An 8,969-nucleotide genomic window follows, 5' to 3' on the forward strand; every position below is an offset into this window, starting at 1 on the left:
AGAGAGAGAGGGGGAAGCAGGCTCCCCGCCGAGCAGAGAGCCTGATGTGGGGCTCGATCCCAGGACCCCGGGACCACAACCCGAGCTGAAGGCAGAGGCCCCAACCCACTGAGCCACCCAGGCACCCTGAGAAAATAGATTTTTTTTTTATAAGAAAATAGATTTTAAGAGAGAAATGAAACTCCACCATGGTGGTTGGATGTTTTGGAGCACTGCAGCAGAAGAGAAAGATGGGGATTGAGAAGAGAGAAGCGTCCAGCCAGTCATGAAGAGAGTGTGCATAGTAACAAGCTGCAGTTGAAGAGAAGGAATTGTGGAGCACGACGGTGAGTACTGAACATACATGGGCACCTCTCATTCTGTTGTTCACAAATAATCCTTTCTGGCTCAAAAGACCAAAGTTTCCTGGATGACAAGCCTTCTATAAATCTATCAATAGTTTCTCAATAAGTCCCAGGGACTGACTCTTGAGAAGATCATCATTCACCCTCCAAAACCCATGTTTAGTGGTAGACAACTACTTAAACTTGCTCATTAGAGTTTGACCATTGGACACAGCAAATATGTCTAGATGAGTGGGGTCGTTAATGGCACTTACCTCTTGTTCTTGTCTGATATATTTTATATGTAAATAAACAAAATGGATTAATAATTCACTGATAGCTTACTTTTAGGTAGCACCCTCGGTCCCAGGCCCCATTCTAAGGGCTTGTTGATAGGAACATAATTGATCACCATTATGACCCTATGTGGGAAGTAGTATTTTATTATCCTCATTTCACAGATGAGGAAACTGAGACCAGAGTTTTGCAAGATTACACAATTCGTCACTGGCCGAGGCCAGTGGGTCTCTTAAGTACTAGCTATATGGTCTCCACTATTAAAGTCCAGAATGTATGTGGTACGCTGAGTACAGCTAGGTTGCCAAGTAACATAGCTAAGTGCTACAGTAGAAGCACATACAGAATTTTCTTAGAGCAAAGAGAAAGGGGGGTTCCTGCTCATGTTTGGAGAGTGGAATGGTAGGAATATCTTCACAGAACAGGCTATGTGTTTGCCGGGCATTTAAAGGTGAGTAAGACATTGCCAGGTGCATAAGAGGCGAGAATATTTCAGGTCACAGGTGTGCCATAAGAACAAATAGTAAAGGCATAAACTGCACAGTAGTTTGGGCAACAGCAAGGATTTTGATGTTAATAGAGCTTAGGGTACACAGGGTAAGTGGTGGGGAATGAGCCTGGAATAGCCGAAAGTGGCTTCAATAAGGCAGACCACCTTCCTGTTTATTTTATCTGCCCTGTCCAATATGGTATTCAAAAAGTGGCTAGTGCAACTGAAGAGCTGAATTTTTTAAAAAGATTTTATTTATTTATTTGACAGAGAGAGAGAGAGAGGAAACACAAGCTGGCGGAGTGGGAGAGGGAGAAGCAGATTTCCCACAGAGCAAGGAGACCCATGTGGGACGCAATCCCAGGATCCCAGGATCCCAGGATCATGACCTGAGCCAAAGACAGACTTAGTCTGCCCTAGTCACCCAGGTGCCCCAGAAGAGCTGAATTTATTACTTTATTTAATTTTGGTTAATTTAAACTTGAATAGCCACAGATGGCTAGTGGCTGCCATATTAGGTAACATATTCCTATATGAATGTAAGGTGTTTGAATTTTATGTTACACGGGAAGTTATGATATGTTTAAGGCTGGAGAATGATGTGATTGCCTCTCTTTTGGAAAAATAATATTAAAGGGGGATGTGTCTTGCCTGGGGAAAAAGTAATAACTTAGTGTGTGCTATGTACTCGGCCCACTTCCGAGCAGTTGAGAAGAACTGTGCTTTGAACCATGCAGCACTGGTATTGGTCACAGCTGAGTGAGATGGGGTAGGTGTCTGAGCAAAACCATCCTCTGTGGCTCACCAGAAGCCCAGGAGATGGACCGGTGCAGAGGCTGTCTCTGTAGAAACGCAGGCGACTACCAACACCCCGCCCCGCTCAACTCAAAGCAGTTCTCTCTCAGAGGATTCAAACGGATGCTTGCAGGAGCTGTGATAAAATGGTAACATAGTACAAAGAAGAAGCAGGAAGAGAATAAAAAGGCTGCTGACAATGTCTGTCAGCCTCCCAAATCTTTGTACTAAACCTCCTGTGCTGTGAGGGTTAATTCCAACAAGCCTGGGATTAGCCTGGGTTACTCTAAAAAAGTAAGCATGCACAGCTTTCATCTGAAATGTATTAATAGCATTACTTTGTAAGCATGTGCCCTAAAAGTTTCAGGATGGTTTGGACCAGCTGGTCAACACTGTTTCTTGTTAACAGTAAAACTGATGATTTGTGCCTGGTGAGACCCCAGAAGGCCTGGTCACATGGCAGGAATATGCCTTACATGACAAGGAAGGTATAAGAAATTCCAGCTGGCACTCCATTTGGGTAATCCACTCACAAGTCTGTGGTTCTCTGGGAGAAAGCAGATTTTGCAAAGACCCTTTCAGAGGGAGAACAACTGGAGCTTGCAAGAGGCTTCTCTGACCTTGTACTATGAAACAGGCTTTTCCTGTAATGCCTATCTTTATTTCAATGCAGTTGCTACATTGAGTCTTTTTCCTGTATTAAGTTGTAGATTTCTGAGCATCATTATTTGAGAGTACTGTGGCTCTTCCCTGTTTAATTGCCACTGGTAGTGTGTTTCCGTTGACTGAGATTTCTGGAGTTTATCTCTGATCTTTGCATCCTGAAAGAGCCTGAGTGAAACAGTAGGGGACAGGTCTGAACAGCAAAGAGGCCAGTTAGCAGGTGGTTGAAATGGTGTTCCCTCAGGATGTTGAAGTTCCCAACTCAAGCCCAGGTGGTGGGAGTCAAGTAGAAGGGAAAGGTTAGAGTGAAGCAGGTGATAGATTTGACAGTGATGGGTCAGGGACCATTTCATTAGATGTGGATGTGGAGAGAGCAAGGGAGGAGACACAATGGTCGTGAAGGCTCCACCCTCAGGTAATAAGTTCAGTTATAAGAATTACTGTTTGAGCAATCTCTATAAAATGCAAAGAAATCTTTTCCTGCTTTAAGAGAGCAGTGAGTATGACCAGTGAGTTGAAGAACTGAGATTAGTCTGTAGTTCCGCCTATTATAATTTATATAGTTCAGCCAGGGATAGAAAAATATCATAAGAAGATCAGACTTACAAGACAGATAAACCAGATTTTTGGCAAATGGTGAATATCCCTTGTGTATGCCCCGTTATTGCTTCTGATCATTATTCCTTCATTCAGTCAATAATTAGTGAGTGCTATTATGAGTCAGGAACTGTGCTACACGTTTAGAATAGAGAATATAGAATTATAGACATTTAAGCCCTGCTCTCTGATCTCAAGGGGCTTGTGATATAATACCGTGAGGTATTTGACAATGGAGAGAAATAAAGTGGAAAGCACTGACTGTGGATTGAAAAAAAACAGAGCTAAAAAAAAAAAGAAGAAGAAAGAAAGAAAAAAGAAAAAAATGAGACCTGATGATCATGAAATTATGAAATAACAATCTAAAAGTGAAGACTTTAATTATAAAAGTTGATTTGTCAAAAAAAATTTTTTTAAAAAGCTGATTTGCCATTCTAGATTTTTCAGTGGAAGGAAGAGCAACTCTCCCTTCTAATCCCTGCAGAATTGGTTATTGCGTTCTGGAGCAGGAGGCTTGCACTGTGTTTGTGGTGTAGCTTACATTTTCTATAGGAGATGATATGCCTGGGAAAGTGTGGACAGACATATACCACTCTGAGGAACTGTTATTGTTGCTGCAGAAATGCTGCTTTGGGTAGGTACAAGAATGAGCAGGAAAGTAGCAAAACTTCCAAGCAGGCTTTCTTGACTTTGGCACTATTGAGGAGAATCTGGCTGTAAGTCCTGTTTACCCAACTAGATCTCTGCTCCTACTTCACTCATTAATTGGACCAGTCATGCCTCCCATTGCCTCAGACTGCCAAATCCTGAACTATATTCGTAAGCAGGAATCTGGAAGACCTTAAGGAGCAAATCTAGGAAGGCAATATGGATGGATGGCTCTTCTTCCCTTCGACCATCTAATCAATGTTCATGCAAACTTCGAAACTCAATATCAACATTAGCCCCCAGGCCCAGGTAGAATTCTTCAGTCTCTCTACCATGTAACTATGACCATAATATTTCTGTATATTATTTTGTCCTGTGTATTACAGTTATTTAATTCAATGTCCATCTCTCCAACCATGGTGAATTCTTGGAGAGCAAGTACTGGGTCTCATTAATTTTCCTGTCCTTTGGATTGAAACAGTACTAGAAGCACTTAATTAATTAAGTGCTATTAAGCAGTACTTAATATTTGTTAAGTGAGCAAATGATTGAAGAAGACAAATGAGGGTAAGAGGGATAAATTGGTAAATCCATTACCGAGGACGATTTGCTAATATGTATCTACCAGTGTTAAAATGTATGAATTCTTGGCTCTAGCACATCTATAAGCATTTATCCTACAGGTGTATACACGCATGTGCCAAATATTTATGTACAGTGTTATTGACTGCAGCATTGCTCATTAGCAGAAGGTTCAAATGATGGAAATGTCCATTAATAGTGGATTGATGAAGTAGATTATGGCATATCCATAGCATGAAAGGCCAAGCAGCCACAAAAAACACAGTGTAGAAAGATTGTCAGAGGATATGATGTTAAAGCAAAAAAAAAAAAAAAGGATTCAGAATAATGTAATATGCAAACATTTCAGAAAAAAATGGGGGAAATAATTGTATCTTACATTTGCTTATATGTGTATAAATATCTATGGAAGGACCCAGAAGAAACTAAATAACTGCTTTTTTTTTGGAGACCAAAGTTTGGGGGGGAGTGGAAGACTGTTCATTGTACTCCTTTCTATACTTTTAATTTCTGAAAATGTAAGTATATGGCTAGTTCAAAATATATTGTGTAAATTTTTTTTAATGAAAACTGCCTGTGAATGATCATAGCAAGTTTGTTCATACGTGCCAAAAGTTGGAAACAAATAAGATGTTTTTCATTGTGTGAATGGATAAATAAACTGTGGTATAGACAGTGGAATAGCTGAAAAGCCACGAGCTATCAAGCAGTGAAAAGACATGGAAGAACCGTAAATGAATATTACTGAGTGAAAGAAGCCAATCTGGAAAGTCTACATACTGTATGATTCCAACAGGATGGCATTTGGCAAAAACAAAACTATGTAGACAGTAATAAGGTCAGTCATTGCCAGGAGTTGTGGGGAGGGTAGGATGACTAGACGGAGCACAGAGGGTCTTTAGGGCAGTGAGAGGATCTCTATGATACTATAATGACAGATACATGTCATTATACATTCATCGAAATCCATAGAATGTACAGCACCAAGAGTGATGGTCTAATGTAAATTATGGACTTTTGAGTGACAATGACGTGTGAGTGTAGATTCATAAGTTTTACAAATGTATGCGCCTGGTGGGGGTGGTTTATAATAGAGGAAGCTGTACGTGTGAGGGAGGGGGTACATGGGATTTCACTGTTCATGACTCTTTATTTAGCTATGAACCTAAAACTGCTCTAAAAACAGTCTTAAACAAGTAAATAAATATTCTTTCAATAAAGAGAAAAAGGAAACGTATTGATAAGTTAGATTTACACTGTCATTAAGGGACCCTGGATTCTGAAGCCAGTCAAGGCCATTCTCTCGTCTAACATTGCAATCCCACACACGTGGGCTATGATGATTTAAGATTTACGTACATTTCCTGCTAAAAGCCGTTGTACTTTTCTGTCACTTACTAGTCAGGGCTCAAGCCTGCTATACATTTAGCTCATCATGTGGTCTAGCCACAGTCTCTTGGATCAAGTAGCACCCATGCTTCTTTTTGGCATTTTGGAGACACAGTGGAGCTTCATACCCAAGAATGTGGGCTCTGCAGTCAGTGTACCTCAGCTGAAATTCAGGACATGTCTAATTCCTGGCTGTGTTTGTCTTAGGCTTTTGTTTTCTCATCTCTATCATGGACATAACAGCAGTTCCTATTGTGAAGGGTGTTTGTGAAGATCAAATGAAATAACACAGGTAAAGCACTTAGCAGTGATGGGCACATATTTAAATGGATAATGTTTCTATTGTTGTTATTTTCATCATCATTGTTATAATCACTATCAACCATGCCTAATCTCTGCTGTTTTCTTTGGGCAGGGGAATTCCTATTTGTAGCATGAAGAGTCAGAAAGGACTCAGAGCTGAGTCCTTCTGGTTCGTTCTGATGTTTTTTGTAGAACAAAGGTTTGGAGTCCTTGTTTAAAAAAACCTGACATCTTCATGGTGACCTTTATGCAGTTGGTAAAGAGGTCTCATCAGTCTTGCTGCACCGAGAAAGACACAGGCATGAGGGTTAAATGATTTGCCCATAGTGAAGAAAGGGGCTGCATAGAAAATGGCACTCCGGCTCCCGTGTGCCCTCCGCTGAGCTCTCCATTGGCCCGCATTACGCTGGCCCCATCAGAGTGCATGAAGCAATGCACCAGCTCTTGCAACACTGGCAGTAATGCAGGAATTCTGACATCTGTCACTCCCAGCCAAAGAGAAATTGGCTCTGTAATTATCATCCTAATGATATATCTTTGTATCTTTGTTTTAACATGCACATAACATTTTTTCCATCTGGGAGGAAAAAGGGGGACTCTTTTTCAACCCCAGCGTGACCTATGTAATAGATTAGAGAAGTTCGAGATGCTTATTTGTCCCATTTGCTTTTTTTTTTTTTTTTCATTTTCCACATCATTTTTGGAATCTGTCTGGCGCGAGGAGGTATCTTAGTCCATTCAGGCTGCTATATCAAAATAGCACAGACTAAGCAGTTTACAAACAACAGAAATTTAATTTTCACTGTTCTGGAGGCTGGGGGATTTAATATGAAAATGCCAGCATATTTGGGGGACGGCTTCTCTCCCTGGTTCAAAGTCTGTGCCTTATCACTGTGGCCTCACCTGAAGGAAGAAGCTAGAAAATTCTAAGAGGTCTTTTTTGTAAGAATACAATCCCATCCAGGAGGGTTCCACCCTCATAACCTAGCACCTCCCAAAGGCCCCAACATCCCAATATTACCCTCTTTGGGGGTTAGGATTCCCACATATGAATTTCAGGGGGACACAAACATTCAGACCATTGCAGAAGGTGACAATCATTTAAAAACAATCATTAAATTAATGTATGAAAAGTGCTTAGAACAATGCCTAACACATTAACAGTGCTATGTATTTGCTGTTTTCATTCTTATGTAGTAGTAAGGGCTCTTTTGGCTGATGGTTTCATTGGGTATAATATATAGAAAAAGCACTGCTTTATTTAAAAAAAGGGAAAAACAGGAAAACTACTCTTCTATTTTAGGAGCTATATTCTGCAAAAAATCCCCCCTATGAGATGCATGGCAGATAATGTTAATTAAAATTATGGCACTCCTGAGTAAGTCAGAAGTTGCTTTACAAATCTCATCATATCCCTCCAGGCAGCCACTACCAAGCAATTGGCATTGGGCACCTGCAATAAAACATCCAGCCTAGGAGCTCACGTTCTAAAGAGACATCAAGAACTCAGATAATCACAGCGGAATAGGCCGGTGGACCAAGTATTCCAAGCATGCTCGAGGCCTGAGTGAAACCAAGACCAAACCTATCTGGCCATCTCCACACCCAAACACATTGTTGACCGACCTCTTCAAACTTTGAGATTTTTAATTCTTAGCAGTCTTTTCGCAGAATGTCTGCTCAGCCAGGAGGAGGTGTGAATTTTCCCCAAGTGTTTAGAATGAACCCCTTCTTGAGTCAAAGATTTGGTTCTAAATGAAAAGACACTGGTGTGGCTTAGTGGTATGGATTCCTGCTGGATGAGAGGAACCATCAATTACAGGCAGAAATAATTGCTTAGAAGCTCAAAAGCCCAAGATGTATCTTGGGCAGTATCTTTTACTTCATTAAAATTTAAAAACTTATTTTTCTGGTTCTATATTTTATGAGGACAAAAACACACATTTAAACATTCTGTAATGTAAGTTATTGCCTGTCCCTACAAGCTGGCTCTGAAACTGTTTTATCCCTTCATTTGGCTAAATGAATGCTGAATCATGCTGAATATAACTTCTAATTTATTTTACTGAATGTTACTTCTTTATAATGCTGAATATAACTTCTGATTTAGTTTTTGAATTGAACAAACATGTTTTTTCAACTTTCTCATCTATAGTATTAATATCCCGCCTCAATCTAACCAACATTTACAGGCATCACAGAAGTTCAGAACATATTTCTAAAATTTTTTACATTTATAAAATTCTATGGAAGGATGGAATATACATGTATATATGTGTTACTTTTATTTTTTTTTTAATTTTTAAAAGATTTTATTTGACAGAGAGAATGAGAGAAGGAGAGAGAGCACAGGCAGGGGGAACAGCAGAGAAAGAGGGAATACAAGCAGGGGAAATAGGAGAGGGAGAAGCAGGCTCTCTGTTGAACAGAGAGCCCGATGTGGGGCTCGATTCCAGGACCCTGGGATCATGACCTGAGTCGAAGGTAGATGCTTAACCCACTAAGCCACCCAAGCACCCCTGTATGTTACTTTTTTTTTTTTTTAAGATTTTATTTATTTATTGAACAAACCGAGATTACAAGTACACAGAGAGGCAGGCAGAGAGAGAGAGAGAGAGAGAGGAGGAAGCAGAGGCTTAACCCACGAACCACCCAGGTGCCCCTGTATGTTACTTTTAAAGAAAATTTTCCATTTTAGATTTTCAAATTCTTCAGCCCAGAAAAAGGGCCTATTAAGGAAGTGGTGTCCCAGAGTATAATGACTGCATACTACAATTGTCTGTGCCTTCCCGTTTGAACACTTCTACTTGTTGTTATGGTCATTTCTGTGACTACAGCTCAGCTGGCCTGTAGTTTTCAGGAGCTGTCTTGAAACTGGGAGG

The sequence above is a fragment of the Neovison vison genome, chromosome 5 (genome assembly GCF_020171115.1).
Source record: "Neovison vison isolate M4711 chromosome 5, ASM_NN_V1, whole genome shotgun sequence".
Lineage (NCBI taxonomy): Eukaryota > Metazoa > Chordata > Mammalia > Carnivora > Mustelidae > Neogale > Neogale vison.